Consider the following 19,856-nt stretch of genomic DNA (forward strand, 5'->3'; position numbering starts at 1 on the left):
ACATCATTTTATCTATGAAGAATCGATTTACTGTTAAAAAATCATTCTAAAAAAAAAGAAAAGAAAAATGAGGCACGTATCGTGAGCTGACTCGCTCTAAATTCGCGGAGTTTCTTCTGGAGTCCGTCGGAATTCGCGGGTTGGCGAACTTCCGTTATAAATCCTGGTGAACGCGTTTTATCAGGGCCTGCAACGAGAGTCTGTAAATACTGATTACATAATGACAGATGTGTTTACCGAGAAAGCTTTACGGAATTAACTGATAGTCGATGATTTACCGACCTCTCTCAAGGAAGCTTTTTTCCTCCCCCACCCTCTCTCGTTCTTTCAGCAGATTCGATTATCTCTCGCGCAGGAGGCGAGGGTAATCACGTCGAGTATCCTTCGTGAAACTTTCCACTACTGGCGACAGTCGGGGCTCCGTTTCTTTTTCATTTTTACGATCTTTTTTTCGCGCGCGCCGACGACGTCAATTATCTCATTGTAATACGTAACTTTGCAACGCCCATTATGCACGTTTACTCTCCCCGGGGTTATCGTCGGAGGTCTATCGCGTGCCGCGTACTTACGAGAAGAGGACAAGAGCCACACGGCGAGACATGCATACGCGTTCACAGCGAGCCATTATTATTATTAATGATTAATGACTTACGCGACGTATCGGCTACTTTTTTATGCGATGCTCGCTTAACCCACTTTTATTTATCTTGTTGCGCAGATATTGCGCTGAATAATGCGCTAAGTATATTAATAAACGTATACGAATCGTTTCATTTCTGAAATTTATTTATGAACTGTTTATAATGTAGGCTAAATTAAAAAAAAAATTCTTTTATGTATAATAAATGTAACATAAATAATGTATAAAGAAAAAATATAAATAATGCAACAATGACTAGAGCGAATGAAGTTAATTTAACTTCACGGCTTACAATTGCATTATTAAAACGTATTATTATTGCTATTTGCATCGATTGCATAATTTATTCTGTATTGCCAAATATTAATACAATACAACGCGATAATGGGTTTTGTTTGATGTACTTTTTGCTGTTACATTTTTTGAAAATGGCTCAAAGATCTAAAGACGAAATACGTAAAACAATAAATCGAAGCGGAAGTTTATATTATAATAATTACTGTATCAAAAGTTAATATGTGGTGTTTACACTGAAATGTAGAATAAAGAGTAACTTTCTGGATTCAATCAATGAATTATCTCGTTTCTCGTATACTGATAATACTGTTTCATATTTGTCCAGTAATGAATTTCTGTAACTTTATCGTTATAAAAATAAAATGATAAACATGAGAAAAAATAACAGTACATTTTACATCAAATGTCACTTGAGATTCGTATTAATTTATTTATTTACCTTGCTCATGCAAGATAAATAAAGGAAATAATATGTTTTTTTTCAACACAATAAAAAAAATGAATGAATCGATTATTGTTTCCAACTTTTGCTGACCTTTAAGGAACATTTTATCAATAATTTAGATAAAATAAGCCTTATGGCTTATCACTTTGTCGACTTTTTATATCGCAATTTTATTACGATACAAGACACACTCAGAGTGCAAGTTTCAAAGAAGTAAAATTAACTCCGAGCGAGATTGCACTCGTCTCTTGTCACAAAATATTTATACAGAATTACTGATTATACTTTGATGTATATTTTTAGAAGATATAATTTTAGAAAAAAGTAGGAAAAAACGGTACACAAGTTGTATTAAAATCGCCCAAATTGTCGACACTACAATTTTCTTCTGCTATATACGTCTAAAAAATTTTTTTTAAGCATTTTTCACGGTTTGTTACACAATTCCACAAATAAATGGGAAATAAATTAGGATTATGTTTATATAATTTTTTTTTCGTTTCGCTTCAGAAATTAAGCTAATCTTTAAGGCATCGGCCGACAAGATTAGAAATCATTCGGTATTCCCAGCGCATATATCATATTCATTTAATTGATAAGTAAGCGCCGATGCGACAACTGACGCCAGCGTATACGAGGGCGAAGGTGGGCATGACTGAGCGCGTGTATTTATAGCGGCAGCCTCCTCCTCTCTTCGCTATGAAAATAAGCGCTTTTCCTGTTGTTCATGCCAGAGAAAAAGTGAGAGGGGAGGGGGGGGGGGATGAAGGCGTCACGTTTTCCTCCGGACTGCATCACTCGACTCTCACGCGATGCACGTCGCGCCGATCTGTTTACATTTTCCGAGCTTCACTTTGTCAGCCGGCAAATATCTAGCATCGTATGATAGAATGGGGTGCACTACGTTTCAGATCTCCGGATTCGCACAGCAACGCGTTCCAATACTGTTCCGATATAGCGATCTCTCGTCGAATATTATTTTCATGTCCGTGAAGTTTACGTAACGGAGTTTATAAGAGATTTCCTTTCATCGTTTTATAAATGAGATAGAGTATACGTTCGCTATTGTGAATGTATTCGTCGGTCATTCGGTAATCGACATATATAAAGTCGTAACGCGATTAAAACGCATTATAATGAAAAGTTATGAAAGTTGTTATGACAAAAAAAAAGTTATAATCTTTTGTTCTTTACGTTGTTATAACTTTTAATGAGTTTATTTATAATTAAGGGAAGTAAAAAAAAATTCTTTTAAAGAAAATTATATGTATATATTGTATATTTTTTAAATATATTATTCCACTAATTTTTAAATAGCTTTCTACTAATATCGAAAAATCGATGAAAGGTTGTTTCCATTTTTTGAGTTTCTCAATGAAGTCTTAAGAATAAATTCTCTTTGATAAAAAAGAAGTTGTTTTCGAAACTATTTTATTAACAGGTATTATTTTTGGAGCGCCTTAACTTCAAGAGTATGTGTGTGTGTGTGTGTGTGTGTGCGTGCGTGCGTGTAGACTCGATCTAACAATATATATGCAGATTAGAACTGACCGAGGCGCATCATGTGCCAAGGGTGCGAAGATTTGATGTAAACACGGAACGTGTTATTGTAGGAGTTGCGACGCGAATGGGTGTAAAAATAGTTGCGCTAATCTACTCGATGTTGGCGCCAACGAGCATCTTCATCACTATATCACGTTCGACGCAGAACAATTATAAATGTAACGTAGGCAGGACGGGACTGCGAGGGATTGCGAGCTTATCTGTTGTGCTGGAAGCGAATTTTATCTAAAGTGGCATAAATTTGTCGTACGTTGCTAAAAGCGTCGTCAAGTTTACTGTTACGCTTCGCAGCCTCGTGATTTAAATGCCAAGAATCGTAGATATCGTGTACCACAAATTTATCTAACCCTCAGCGCAGCCATGACCTTTCGAATCTCATGACATAAAACTGCTGCAAGTATCATTTAAAAAGTGTAGCCTTTTTCATACGTACAAAGTAGTGCAAATAAAGTTATTTTCTTACATATTATTTATTTGAGTAATATTACGATATAGTAAACAGAAATTGTTTTCTTTCTATTATATATAGACTGATAAAAAGGGATACTTGATTTAAATAAATAATTATTTCATAAAATTTTTATTAAAAAATCAATCTTTTAAACAAGTAAAGTTTAAACAAGTAAAGTATTATTAGTACTAGTTATTGGTATTATTTGAATAATTATTTATTTAAACAAACCATCTTTTCTGTCAGTGTAAAAAATTGTCTCTCATATAAATAAAGTCTTAAATATTTCTTACACTGAGAAAAAATGTTGTTAATTTGACTTAATTTTCCAACTAAATTAAATTTGGTCTATTCAAATATTTATATATTTCAATTAACTATATAAATACTTGAAATTTGTATATTTAAGTGCATACATTCTTAAACTGACAAAATTTTAATTTAGTTGAAAAATTTCATCAAATCAACAATATTTTTTTCTCAGTGTAGATGTCTGAAAGTATAAAACGTAAGAATCCTGCAGCATTAAAACTTTGACAATTATAAACATCTTTGCTTGTAAGGTCTATGCAAGAATTAAGACGAACAATGCTAACATCTAACGAGTTTTTTTTTTACGATTCCACTTGGCTACTTTAGATTGTTAGCGTACCGATGACGCGTATAACGCTTTTGCAAGTTTTTAGTTGAAGCGCACGAGGTATTTATACCAGTTTAGATAAAAATTTGCATTTAGTTAGCGCGCGCGTTAAATCATCAATTTGGCAACGAGATCATCACGTTGGCTGCCACGTGCGTCACATACTTTATATACATTGTTGGGAATCATATTTCACGCCTAGCTGCAAAATTCAAATGTCATTTAATTCAGAAGATATGCGCAAACTTCAAATAACAAAATATATTATATTGTGCGCATTTTTTTAGAATTAAATTGAAAATCCCAATAAATACTTCTTTCTTTTTTTTTTTTTTTTAAATATCATGTATCAACTTTGTTCATCGTTCAAAGTTTGATTTATATTTGTTATTTTTTCAGCTTAAAACAATTTAAATAATTCGCAATTCAACGCGAATAAACGGAAATTCCAAATACGTTAAATAAATCTACGTAAAATTGTTATTTCCGATTTTTTACTTTTTATTACATCGTATAGAGTGTTGCACTTTTTTTTACGGGAGTTCCATATCGTAAAAATACTCTCGTGCCGATAAGACTGGCCTCGTCGTACGCTCACCTCATGATTTTGGCAGCGCGTGGCGAGCAGGTAAACATTCCGAGAGAAGTGAGCTAATTTCCGGGAAACGCGAGACGACGCTGCAGACGAAGACAAATTATTGGCTCGGTGTGATTCGCAACGTTACAAAAATTCGCAGGAGCGACGGGGACAGTGGGACGATCACACTTTGGCGCGCGATTTGGGCAACCGCCCGGCGGCGTCGTCGTCGTCGCGACGCGGTCAACACGTGCATGCCCGACGCGCGGATCCGAAGACAAAACCGTCGGGTCGGCTTCGTTATTTTCGGTGCGTAAGACAAGCGATCGCGAATGAACGGCGTCTTGTCGGGTGTCGGCGACAACCTCGGCATTTTTGCCGACGTTCGTCGCGCCAAATCTCGCGGCGGAAACGGTATACGTACGCACAACGCCGTCCGCCGAGGAATAACAGATGCGCTCCGCGTGGGTGTAGGAGGTACATTGTTGTTCTCGCGTTACAACAACTGGATGCGCGCGCGCGGTTGGACGAGCTGTCAGTTGCAGGCCGCGCGTTTTTGTTCTCGCTACAAAGCGCCGTTTTGTACGCGGAACCAGAGAACCGCCCGGAACTGTCCCTCCCTTTTCCACCCCCTCACCCCTTGGGGATAAATCCTTGTTTATCTTGCAATATTCTGAAAATAAGAGAGAAACCGCCCTGTGTAACAGTCGTTTTGTTATATGACGGATGATTTTGTCGTATTACGGTTCTTTTCCGCTTTTCATCGCGGAGCTGCACGGACGTGCAGCGCGGCAAGACCCATTGGTATTTGCGAAGATAATGACGTCCCCGTATGCGTCTCTTGTATTCCGCGGTTTCCGACTGCGGTGTTATAGCATCGTATCACGCGAATGTGCACATAGTAGGAAGATAAGCTCTGTATTCATTATTAAAGTGGAAAATAACGCGTAAAATGTTCTTCGGAAACATTTGAAGAATTTATGACACCTCGCGGCGTTCGTGCGTCGCGTAATGTTCAATGACAATGTTGCTGTGATATAAATCTTAATAAAAAAAATCGCTTTTTTGGGGGTTGGAACAAGTGCGCCGTCTTTAAGAAGAAAACTCACAGGGCGCTTTCGATCGAACTTTAATATTTTCTATTTTATATGTATATTACGAGATATGGATTATATCTTATCATTAGAAATTCGCATTAACACGGCATTTGATACTGAGACTTTAAATAGTGTATTAACTGAGAGCGTGGAATTGAAATCGGTACTACGTACTCGCGTAAAATAAATTCTTTATTGCAAAATGTCAGATATTATATATGCATTTATTACAAGCAGTGTGTTATTGAAACTGTCATTATATTTGATTAAACGCACCGCGACAAATGTTCGACTGAACGTTTTCGACCTTTTAATTAAATTTAAGCGAGCCTTAATTGCAACTCGATTACAATTTTGAAACTAAAGTTTAATTACAACGATATTTAGCACAATGAAAGTTAAAGAGTAACGTTACGGGAGAGGCTAAATTTTCGCCATAAAGGAAGGCTTATTTTAAATTGTGCTATATAGAACACATTTCTTTTAATAGAATTTATTTTGAGCTCGTCGAAGAGTGCGACTAAAGAGGAAAATGATAAATCTGGGCCATTCAGTGTACTTGAGTTTCTTTACACGTATCACTACGTGCGTCACATCTACCGATGCAGTTCTCGACTTGCTTCACTAGCGATACATCGGAAATTACCTTTTACCGCGTCGAGGATCACTGCCAGTGACATTGTAGCAACGTCATGGAATAAATTATTTTTTACAATTCGTCATTTCTTTAAGATTTGTTGAGCAGTTTCGCAAGTCTGTCCCGTATAGGTGTATCATGGCTATTAACACCGGAACAGCCGGTATATCAAATGTGTACCTATTTCTGTTTTTATTTTAACTTTATATATTTAAATGATTAATCCGAAAATTGAAGATTCGACAAAAACAATTTTAATAGGTTTTGTACTTTAATCTGGCGTCATTTTGACAAGTTCTAGTGTTAACACTGTCTCTGTTGTTTTATCTTAGTCTGACACGTCAAATACTTGAATCATTATTTATGCGATTATAACACACAATGAATATTTATCGAAGTTAAAAAAAAATCATGTAAATAATATACTACGTTAATACATCGTGAAGTTTGTTGAAATAATTTAGAAATTTGAAAAGAGAAAAATAGAGAAAAAAAAGATTTACATGGCATTACATTCTCTACTTTGCAGTTTTAAATATATATCTTTGTAATAAATTATAAATAAAACTAATTTCTTCTAAATTCTTGCTCGTTATTTCGATCGTCAAATTGTAAAAGTTCCTTATTTTTAGAGCTATTTAATTCAGTGTTAATGTGTTTGTCATATATCCGTACGCGTCATATTCGACTTTGCACGTGACAGTCCTTACGTCACAGATCGCAAAAAATAGCTCTTCGTAGGTATAGACGCCGAGTAATTCGAGCCACAAAAGAATTCGCTCCGATTTCGCAGTACGTGCAATGTAAAATCGTCATGTTACACGGAATCGCGCGCGTTCGATATGACTGTTATCCATTCCGACGCGTCCGTCGATGAGGATGATCTCGAATCGCGCGAATCTCAATAATAATACGCGCCGTGTGTCGCGACGGCGCGGCGATACGCTTGAAAATTAACGTCGTTAAAAGTCCGCTCGCGGTTACGTGACGTTCCGCGCGTCTCGCGGTCCGCCTACCGAGAAAATCTATTCGTCTTCGTTTAGCGTCGTCGCCATGGCGCGCACGTAAATCGTTAAACGACGGTCTTTCCATCTCGGCGTCTCCAGTACGCACATGTTGACGAGTTTTCCGACATGAGCGACCTGGCCACATCTGAATGTCCTTAACGCCCGCTCGTTCGCATCTTTATTATCTCGCCGTCGCGTATCGTTAGTGTTAATTTAACGGACCCGTCGCCGTCGATTAGATTCCGTATCTCCGCCCTAATCGCGCGACCGTGAAATTCGAGGCTTTTGTCTCACGCGCCGGGCCGAAAAGCTTCGATCGGACGAGGTGGGAATTATAGGAGCGACGAGAAAGAGAGAGAGAGAGAGAGACACGCGTGATCGACCTTGCTGCGAGCCCCGAGATTCTCAACAAGGACGACAGCGCTCGTCGACACGCCGCCGATCCGCTCTCTCGCCAGTGGGAAACCGGTATATTGACTGTGGCCGGTCCGTTCACCGATTCTCCGTCGGTCGCCGCTGCATCGCACGTGCTCGGCGATAATCACACGGTTACCGGCGCCACGTGATCGTCGCCACGCCGCTGCCGCCGTGCCGATCACGAGCTGCCGCGCATTGCACTTTTACTGATATGCCGCATCGTCATGCAAATTTAGAATAGAAACGCCGGTTGCGTCAGAATCGAAAGACCGTGTCGACAGATCGAGATAAATTAATCAAATTCGAGGGACGCAATTGTGGCAAAACTCGTGATATAGCTCGACCGATTTGCCGAATCGATCGATAAGCCGTGCCAATTCAAGTGGCTTCTTTCCTTATCGTTCTTATTGTGAGATAATTTGTGCTCGTTTATGAAAAGCGAATTAACTCTAGAGCCGCGCTGAAAGCCACTTCGGTAGCCAGGTTTCTTTACGATAAGATAATTAGGCTCGTACGATGAGTCAAACGTAAAGCAGAATACGTAATCTCGCAATAAGAAATTCCGATTCGAAAATAAAGTTTTATAAAGAATACTCGATGCCGGAAGGTCTGTATTGTACTCCGGCTGACATTGAAGAAGAAGCTTGAGATACAATTTATTTATTTCTACAGACCTCCCTCCATTATTCCGCTTACAAATTACCTTTTAATGTATTATTACATTTTTCAATTATTGTAGAGAAGACGCAGTAAGAAAAAGACTCAGTCGCAAAGTCGATTATACCGCGTCATTAAAAATCTGTCGTATTTTTTTTTTCTCATTTATTATATTGGGAATTAAGTGCAACATGGTGCGCTTTAGTTCATTAAATTCAAGCCCCCGCGCCGGAAGATGATGCCGCGTTTATAGAGCGCGAACGATAACAAAGTTTTTGTCTCGAGTGGATTTAAAATCTGATTCGGAGCGGCAACAAATTGGGTTTTCGCAAGTCGAGATCGTTAACGAGATCGCGACCGCCTCTCCTACGTATCGTTTTCGTCGCGCGAGCAGCGAGACGCTGCGGAATATGAGCTCTCGCCGTTGTGAATGGCGAGGTGGCGGCGGTCAGGTCGGCTTTCAGCGCCGCACCCCGCCACCCTGCCACCCTCGTCACCGCGCCGCCCCCGTCCTGTCGCATCTACGCCGTACTCTCGAGTGACACTGAAAGCGCGGATGCAGAGAGCACACCGGCGAACCGAAATCAATACCACGCTCTGGCCTACTACGCCGTGGCCTTCTTTTCAGTTAAATCCTTTTGCCGCCGCGCCGTGTCTAATGCGAGTGTCTGATCGCGCCACTGATTCCGCTGCTATCGTACAACGTATCTAGATGCCGATGGAGTCAACAGAAATTGATGCGAGTCAACAAAGAGAAAAAAAAAAAGATTACAATTACATAATAATCTTTTTCGACGTCAACTATATATTTACTAATAGTTGTTTTAACCATGAAAATTATAGTTATTGTTATTACTAAGCAAATGTTAAAGAATAATCATATTTGCTATGATTGCATTTATTGTATAAAAATTTTATTTTTACCATATCTTGATAGTCTACTATATTATAACAATAGTAAAATATTACACTGAGAAAAAAAATGTTAATTCGACTAAATTTTCCAACTAAATTAAATTCTGTCTATTCAAGTATTTATATATTTTAATTAACTGTATAAATACTTTAATTGAAATTTGTGCATTTAAGTTAAATGCATAAATTGTTGAATTGACAAAATATTAATTTAGTTGGAAAATTAACATTATCTTTCAGTGTATATATATTAAAATTATATATTAGATTATTTGAACGGTGTGGACATGTAGATATACCTAAATATCCCCATAATAGTTGACCTCGAATTACTGAGTTTCCAAGCTTAAATATTTGCGTACGGAGTCAGATGCAAATAACTAAAAATTCCCATTTAATTTTATTTCAACATTTTTAAAAATACTCTATACAATGTACTTATATAATTTACAAACGAGAGATGTCTTCTTGCTCTTACTTTTAACATAAAGAATACTTAGATTGGACACGTCAGATCGGTGTCGTGATTTTCAACTAGCAAAGTGAATAAGGAAGATATGTATACGTCTAGATCTCTTTTCATATGCGTATGGCGATTATTATCCTTTCTCGCGCTATCGATCTCTCTCAAAGAGAACGACGCAATTTCAGGTACGTCAATGCGACGTCTCGGCGCCCGTGGCCAACTAATCATTATCCTTTTTGCTCACGTTTCATCCGGAGGGATTTGGACTTTTCTCGTCTCGTCTTCGCAGTGCGTCGTGCGACTTTGCCCACGCTGCACGAATGTCGTATAAGAATCTCACTAAAAATATAATTCTCTTTTTAACGACAAGAGATAAGAATAACTTTTCTTCATAAGACACCTGCAACGAGCGGAATCTTTCGCTGCGACGTTATGTAATTAGAACGGAACGTTTTTCTCTTTCCCCTTTGCGTGAGTTTCACATGTTTCACTCGCCATCCACATCTCTTTTCTACTTACGTATCTCTTAGAAAAGTAGGTCGACCGACGTGATATTTTCGTTTCGTGTGTTTGGCAGAAAGATGCAATTTACAACGGCGCCACTTAATTCCGTAGACCGCGCCGCGCGCTGCTCGCCCGGTGGTCAATAATTGTTACAGCGCAAAAAGATTGGACAGAGGAGTTCCAAAGGTACACATGAAAATTTTGCACATTAAAATACCGTGATTAAAATGCACGGTAAATATTACAGGGGAAGAGATATTTGAACAATATAATTTTGTTCATATATATGTTAAATAATCAAATTAATGTATCGAGCAAAGAAAGAACAAATATTATAATTTGAAGTTAATTATGGTACATGTGTGTAAGTTTAAAAAATCGCATATGAGTAATGATAATCTAAAAATAAGTAACAAAATATAAGTAAAATATTAAAATCAAGGAAATATGTCGATATATTAGGCTTTAAATAAATAATAATGTAATTTTAAATCAACTTTTTAAATCAACTTTACTTCGTACACGTAATTTATTTGCTATTAATATAATGAATGTTGACACTTTGTTAATGGATACGGAAATAGCTTTAAAATTAAATATTGTTGAGAGAAATGATATGCAAAATTTATAAGAAGGCAAACAACTTTGTGTATGTACTTGTGTAATGTACAACAACTTTCATACAGAACATTCAACACATATACAGTAAAAATTATTAATAGATTTACCTTTGAATCTCTAAAATGTGTTGAAAAGCAATTTTAATTGTGAAATGGTAAACAGTCATACAAAATATGCCGTGTCTATATACTTATAAGTTAAAGTGGAACTAGATACTTTTATTTCTCCAGTATGTTTGCATTCAGTTTTATTCCATGACGGTAATTTTAACGACTCTGGCCAACGTTAATATTAAAGTTACGCAATTTGTAGGGCGCCTTATATAATGGCTCGTTATCGACCGATTATCTTATTCAATTAACGACACGAGTTTAATGTACTCGCATCGTCGTGTTATTTCTCGCGTGAATGTGTATATCATAAAATTTGCCGTAAAAACTTCCAACGTGGAACTATGGAATATTTACTGTGGTTACTTATTAAAAAATTGTACTTCCGAAATAATTAAATTCACATAGACGTATACATATTATATTAAACATATTAAATTGTTACATGTGCTTTAAATTGTACTATATTTGCGTGCGCAGTATAAATAAATATTAAAACAATATATTAATTTTTGACACTCTCGATGGAAAAGTACTTGATTAATTTAATATAATAATTAAATACAGAGATACGTGAATTTGAAATTGTAATTATAAATATGCATTTGAAAATTCGGATCATAAAGAGTGAAACTGTATGCGTATTTTCGGCCTTTAAATTATTTTAATCAAGTCAGTTTTAAAAGGGAAAATTATTATTTCCAAAATGATTAAGTGACAGTTTCTCTCTGTGAAAATTAAACCATTTCTTAAATACATCTTTGAAATGAAGTAATATTTTATTCCACAGAATAAAAGACTTTAAAATATAAAAATTGGAGTGTTTTAATGCGTCACGTTTACTTGACGTATAAAAACTTTTTCTTTCCGTTTCTCATATTTACATCAAAATTCTCTCCAATTAAAACAATTAAAATTAGAAAGATTAAAGAAACATCGGTCAACTTTCTTATATAAAACTTCAACGAATTAGATATCAGCCTATAAGCGTGAAAGTTCGTGCGAATAAGTTACGCAAAGATTATATATTCCTTGTAATACTTTTTTTTTAAACCTCTAAAACTAGTTTTGATCTTTACTCAGGTTTTCTTTATCGGATGATCGATTATGAATTTGCATGTATGAAATCTGTTGACAATTGACGAGAGAGTGGCGCTGTTTCCGAAAAATCCCAATTGAACCTGCGCCTCGTAAATTACGCGTGGCCGGCCACGCGCGTGGATCATTGCCATCGCGACCGGAAGCGGTAACCGCGCGCGCGGATGGACTCACGTGGCTGCCAATCGACGACCGGCCACGCGGTCGTCCCGCCGGGCGATGACGATCGCGAGAGGGCGAGGGGGGACCACACGCCAATTAGCTTGATGACATCTGTGAATGATTTCGAGCTCTTCCACACGCCACGTTCCACGCAGCCAGCCTGCGTTTCAGGCGGCCTGCGTTACCGACCGCTCGTACGATAAAACGCGGCCGGGCGCGCCTTTCGCTCTCTGGAAACGAAAGACGCGCCCTTTCGCGCGCGCGGGCCGCACGTTTTATCGTGCAGGCCGGCGCTTTCGAGTTCTAGCCGCGCTCGTAGACGAGAGACGTAGTCGCCTATGCCCACGTGGGCCTCACCGTGCGCATGTAAACAAACGCCACGTGACACCGGACACGCACGTGACAGGAGCGAGGTAGAGCGCGATTACACGTTTAATCGTGTGATCGCTTCGCTTCCGAAAGGAAGAGGAAAAGAAAAAAAAAGTCTGTGTCCCCCGAAAACTCATCTTCTTGTTTCTCCTGAAAAGTTAGTAGCCACCGTCATTTGAATGATTTTTCAAGTAAATTAAACAAGTCGAGACCGCAGATCACAATTCTACATGTAACTTTGTAGACTGTTTGTATTTAATTAATTAATGTCTATCGCAATTTTTTGTTTCAGAACTTTATATATCGCTTGTATAAAATCGAGGTGATCTTTCCTTGCACGTAAACGCGAGATGCGGCTCGCTACGGCTTGAAACTAACATTCAAAGAAACGCTCCTTAAGTGGCTACAGCGACGGTGTAGTTTATTTCTATTAAGACTATAAAGGCAAGAAGTGTGCGCGTCCATGAAACGGATTACCGTTCCTCGTTCGGTGGCATATAGTCATCACGTATATCGCGCGCAAGAAGCGCGCGCAAACAAGAAGGCAGACGCGCCGTTTTTTGTGCCGACTCGGGCTGCGAACTTAAATCCTTTTTTTCTCTCTCTCTCTCTCTCTCTCCACTGCGAGGTAACCCTGTTGTCGCGACATTGTGTCGCCGCTTAAAAATAGCGAAATCGCTTGATCGGCGGCCCGCGCGGATCAGGCGATCTGACGAATCAATCCGCGCGACGACGCGACGCGTCACTTTGCCGTACAAAGTTTACACTCGATCGCTGGTGTATCTTTTACGCGGAAAACGTCGATAAGCGATGCGCCACCACCAATGCACGCTCGGGGTGCACGTACACGCGCGCGTACGCGCGTGTGCGAGCGGCCGCAAGAATATTGGCGCCAGCTTGTTCCACTCCGCGATTATTTTTTGTCGCGGCGCACTTTTTCGCTGCGCTTTATCATGGAGTTTTATCGGGGCGGACTCGTTTACATTTTTTTTTTTTTTACGTCGGTTTTTTAATCCCGTTTTATTTTACGATTTATTATCGAACCGATTCTTCGGTTAGATTGATGTTGAACTTATTATGTAATCACAATTAAGTAGAGAAGTATTCCTGCGATCGTACATGCTGTTGTGACTTTGTAGGCGATCTTGATTAATGCGGTATTCCAGGTATCTAAATATATTTCTGCGTAGAAGAGATTTTTATCTAAATGTGAATATCAAAATTAATGGTATGCTTAAAATTGCTTGTTTAATATTGCAATAGATCATATTAAGCAATTTATGTGATTATATGCAAACACTTCGACAAAATATATACGTATTCTATGATTTAGTTGAACTTATGAGGTAGTTACAGCTTACAGGAGGTAGTTAGGTAACGAGCAAAACCAAATGATTACTATCTTACGTCTAGAATTCTATTGGTCGTTACATCATTACGTTATATCACGTTATATCATCATGATGTGTAATGTTGTCAATAAATGATCACACATTTATGGAAATCCAATAGTAAAAAAATATTCAATATTCGATAAAATGTCAATAAAACGGCAATTATTAAATTTTGCATATATAATGATTTTGATATTCAATCGTCTTTCTAAAAGTTAAGATGTAATCGTCTTTGGTTATCTTGTTATTTGATTAATTAATGCGAATATTTATTAGCTAATTCGACTAAAAATAATTCAAGATTTGATCGTACTTTGTATCTCCGTATTAAATCTCCATATCTCCATATTTCTGTTTTTAATATGTCTGCACATTACACATACAAACACACACACAACACACACATACACGTGTGTGTATATTCATAACTCTACATGGAAAGTAATTGGCATGTTGAGTTAAACGTTTTATACATAATTATGGGAATACCGAGAACGGTATTGAGATGGCGTTTTGTAGATATATATTTACAATTAAATTATGACGCATATAATTGAGGGGTGGCGATTGTACTAGGCCTGTTGTAATAGGCCTGTTTTTTTAATAGTTGGACTTTTTGTTTATTTCTTCTACTTTTCTTTTCCCGTTGGAGAAAAAAGAGAAAAAGTAAACTGTGAAATAGTTCAAGTTAAAAGAATAAATTTAAAATCATGGATAATAGCGTTGATGATGAGTGTTTTTATTTTTCAAAAGAGAAACTGCAATTTTTTGCCGATCAAAACTCTTTCTACGTTTAAGAAAACTCGACTAAATATAAATTTTATATATTTTATAAATTATATTATGCTTTACAGATACAGAATTTTTATATTAGTTTTTAAAAATAAGAGAATTGATATAACTCACATGTAACATAAATTAATTTCCTGAATTTTATCCAACTTGGCAAAAAATTGCATTTCTTTCTAATTAATAATGTTTTACATACAAAAAAGCTTGATAATAAATTTTACATTTTATAAAAAAACTTTTGTAAAGGATTATTTTTCTTTTTCTATTTTATACGCTGCATATACACTCAAAATTCATGTACCTAACAAATGCTTTATTTATATGTGTAATTTAATTTTACGTAAAAAAATAAACTGTACTCCACAGAAAGATGAATTTTCTATTTTTTTTAACATAGTTCAACACGTTTATTGTTATTTTTATTGTTATTTTTACGCTAAAAATTAAATCATACACACAAACGATGCATTTTCTACACATTTAGATTTGCACATTTGAATGCGAGAAATTGGCTGAGAAGAGAGAAAGAGTGTGAACGAAATAGCTATTTAAAGATTCTCGTTGCATTCGAATTGTCTCACACAGCTGTCTGCGCTGTTAGTTAATCCGCTATTCCTTCGTACAGAAGGCTCTGCGATACGTGTCGAAGCGACGAGGAGAAAATCTCGTCTCTTCAAGCTCGTCTCATGCGAATAGAACATTTGACGCTTCTCCATGGCTCAGGTTTACACCGTCATGTTCTCGTAATGGCCGCGTGAATCATTCAAATGGATTTCTGTCGCCGGCAAACCGACGACACTTTGCTTTGCCGTTTTATGACCGTTTCTCTCTCTCTCTCTCTCTCTCTCTCTCTCTCTCTCTCTCTCTCTCTTCGTTTTACTAATTTAGGGTCACTAGTGTCTGTCTTTATTTATTTAAGAAAAAATTGAAGATAGACACATATTTACCTGATAGATAAGTTTACCAAGAAGGTTGGAACAACCGACCTTTACGATAATAAAATGTGCTTGGGACGGCCATTGCATTTTCATATTCCCAAGAAAGCGAGTATCGCTCGGAATTCCGAAGTGCCGGATATTTCTGGAACGAATATTCGCAGAAATAAGTCTCAATTCGCGTCGCTAAACAATGCCGTTGGCGGGTTCCCAAGAGTTTCAGAGACACGGGGCACTTTACGCGGCCTGTGAAAAATTTTTCGGAACGTTCGGAGCGGCCACGGAGCGGTTCGCTCCATCGATCGCCTCGCGGCTTTCGCGTTCTCCATCGTCTCCCCGAAATTGCCAGTCAATCGTCTCCTCTCCTTCTCCTTACGCTCGCTCGCTCCCTCGCTCGCCCGATGAATTCGCGGATATTTGCAATATGACACCGTCTCATCCTCCGTTTCTGTTACACCAGGTCTACATTCGCGCGCTATCTAAAACGGCCGCGCGGGACAGCCGCCAAATATTCCGCCGGATGAAAACGAACGGGGGAGCCTAAATTTCGCTTTATTGATCCTCCACGTATGTTCCATTCATCGGCGACCTCCTTCACGTAATAGCCTCGGATCTATCGCGACTGCACGGTTCGCTGGGGCCAGACAATTCGTTAATACGCGACCTTACGTGGCAATTAACAATCCTGGCTCATCCCTGTCTGCTCGCTTCGAAAAACTTTCGCGCACAAGACGCCGCCGGCTGCTGTGCCGGCCGGCTCTCTCCGCCAATCGATAGACCGGATAGATGCAGCGGATAGATGCGGTATGCGCCTCACGTAGCGCAACTCGAAACGAGAAACGGGAAAGGGGGGGCTTCCCTCGGAAATACAGCGAGGTGGGTTCTAAAATTAATTCGACTTGCTATACCAACGAGAGAATCTCGGAATATGAGACACGGTGTTGAATCTGGATCTTGAGGGGAGCGCGTCTCATTTTGCCGATCGCTCCCGGGAATACCTTTCCTCGGGCCTTAACAACTTGGTGTAGCTCGGTTTCGCTTTTTGATATGTATATATATTTGCGAACAGAACGTATAGGAACACAATTGCGGCCTCTTAGAATTTGGATATTTGTTCGAAAGACGTTTGCAGCGCGGAAGCAAAATTCCCAGACGTGTCTAAACTCTGAAAGTGTATTTTTGTTCTAGTATATTTTTATCCGCTCGTACTTTTTTGTATATAGGAAGAGATAATTACGTGTCAATCGCGCTTTCGTCGAATTTACAATTTGCTTTCAATTAAATAAACTTGCGCTCTCCCGGGAGGTAACTTGTAGATAAATAACAGTCGATTATCTGCGAACAGCACAAAGACTGTTTGCCGATATCACTGATATCGCTTTCATTAGATAACTTCCTCACGAATGATGGGGTACCGCCTTGTTCTCTCCTTATCGCAAAAGGGGGACCGTGGAATATCGCACGTATGTACATTTTTGCTCTTTCACGACCTGGACTCAATCGAGACACGTTCAGATCTGGGCAGTGCTCATCGGAAATCATTACAGGAGAATTCATCTGGCGAATTACTTCTAGACAGCCCTCGGGCGTGCCTAAGAAACCGAAAGGCCAAAGAGCCCGGCGTGCTATTTCCACGTTTCCTGGCCCGATCTACACTTGGACACGTGGGGTGGGACGATAAAGCGAGCATTTGGCACATCGATCGACGGTTTAAACCAATGTATCGGCTGCCAAAAAATACACCGCCGATCTCGCCGTGTACGGTAACGTGTTGCGTCATGCCGAAATAACACGCTCCTCGTCGGTCACACACACTCTCCCTCTCTCTCCCTCTGTGTCTGTCTCTCCTCTTCCGACGTGAAAAACCACATCCCGCGGGTGACGAGCGTCAAATTTACCGATCTCGACCCGGGACCGCCGATTCCTGGCGGTGACGCCGAGATGGTGCTGGGATCGGATTCGATATCCGAGTAGAGCCGAGGTTGTCGCTATGGCTTGTGCAACACTTGCATCAAGGTCTCTCTACAACCCTCGTTCGCTTGTATGCATACTCACGTTCAGTGGAGCAGATTATTTTTAATCAATTGATGTTATTCTTATACGTATCCGGTGCATCATCGATAACTAATTGACAAACAATTGATTTTATTTGCAATACGGGGATTCTAACAATTCAAATGCGATCTATTCATTAATTACTATCATAGAATAAACAATTTTTGTATAATTAGAAGATTAATACATTATTAAATCATAAAATTGTAGCGCTGAAAAGCGATAACTAAGAGCTGAGGCAAGTATTACTCGACACTAGAAATATCGGATGATATTCTGTGATGAATCATCGTTTTGGATGCACGTTCCAAGAACGAAAAGGCTTTGTAATAAATGCACATTCTGAAGTGGCTATTTTTGAAACGACATAATTACTTGTATTGTTTTTATTAGCAATGTATATAGCTAATAATACGAAAGCATATTTACAGTGACCTTTTTGAGTATAAAAAATTCAGATATAAAGTATATCGCGCATTGAGAAAGCTTCGATTTTCAAGGCAATGACATTAGAGCAATCGTCTGTGACCGATGCATAAACGTCCGTTCGATCGATCGAAAAACGTGAAACTCCATAGGTATCTTAAAAGGAAACTATAGTTTTTATAAATATCGCCCGAAGCGGAATTAATGTTTCACGAGGTTAATCTCGTTACGGTCACGGCGGTGCGCCGTGGTTTCGGTCCCCTCGGAATCAGGGGACTGATCAAAAAAAAAAAAAAAAATCCACGGCAGGGGATTCCCCGCGGAGGCGGCGGGAAGCCGTAACGGTGCGGCGCGTGCCGGCCGTGTCTGAAACACCCTGTAATCCGGTCGTCGTTGCGGCGTGCGTTACAGCACGGAGAGAGAGAGTATTGACCGTCCCAGCGGGCACACCAGTGGAAATTTCCACTGCCCTACCCCAAGGCTCACGCCGGGTAACCGCGATCTCTACACATACTTTCCGGCCCCGTCCGTGTCGTGGTGTAAGCGTATGGCTGCGCCCTACGCGCCGTCTGCCTTTACCGATATAAAGGCCGTCTCCGGTGCGTCGTCTTTTTCATCGCGTCCGCTAGGCAGCGGTTGGCAATTCCCGCTGCAATTTTCGATTCCGATATTCCTTCGAACGCGCCATTCAATTCGATGACCCGATCTGCGTGCTGTACGACTCGAGATCTAGGATACAATCGGTCGCGCGCGCTGGGCAACGCGATCGGTAGATGCTCGTCGAATGTTCTAGAACACGCAGACGTCCGACAGGGGAATTCCAGTCGGTGTCGCTTCGATTGTGTTCGCCGTTATTGATTTTCCTTGTCGCGTTCCGATCCGTCTTTCTGTCGCGAAATGAAAGGAGATCAGCGGTTGTTCAATTCGAATTAGCCAAAATCGAAGAAATCCAAATTTGAGCCCTTTCGCGTCACGTAATCGTCACCATAGAGCTCAATTTGTTATAATATATTCGCAAAAGTTCGTAAAATTACTTTAGTCATCGCGTTGATAGGTCGGGATGTGTTGTACACGATCCCTGGAGATCGTGATTTCCGATTCTTGAAATAATACCGTTGCACACGTTCAGAAATCCGGATCGGTCGAATCGTCAGACGGTCAGAGAAACTCCGTGTGCGAGCGAGTGCACACGCATGGAACGGTTCCAGTTACACGGCAGGTGGATGAGAACCGCTGCCAAGGTATGCGAGAAGCCCCGGTACCCGAGAAGGCATTAAAGACGAGGCAAGTCCGTATTGAATTCAAACGGTGGGCTATCTGACCTTGGGAGGAAAATCCGACGGAATGCAATATACGCGCCGTTGTCCCCGGCGGCGGCTTTCTTTTTCGGCCGTAATGGCGGTGAATGCGACGGGAGCGCGAAAAGGATGGATGATATAGATGGATGTGGACGTAGGCTGGTAACAGGGACGGGGACGGGGACATTGTCGGGACGGGACGCTGACGGGGATTGGCGACAGAGACGGGGACGACGTCAGGGACGAGGACGGCGTCGAAGACGGGGGCAGGGACAGGGACATG

General features: G+C 39.7%; 1 long non-coding RNA gene across 7 annotated transcripts in view; it reads left to right on the forward strand.

Moving 5' to 3' along the window:
- The window catches only part of LOC105835074, a 143,246-nt gene that overhangs the window by 36,783 nt on the left and 86,607 nt on the right, over nt 1-19,856 (forward strand). The window lies entirely within an intron of this gene.

Source organism: Monomorium pharaonis, chromosome 7 (assembly GCF_013373865.1).
Source record: "Monomorium pharaonis isolate MP-MQ-018 chromosome 7, ASM1337386v2, whole genome shotgun sequence".
Classification (NCBI taxonomy): domain Eukaryota; kingdom Metazoa; phylum Arthropoda; class Insecta; order Hymenoptera; family Formicidae; genus Monomorium; species Monomorium pharaonis.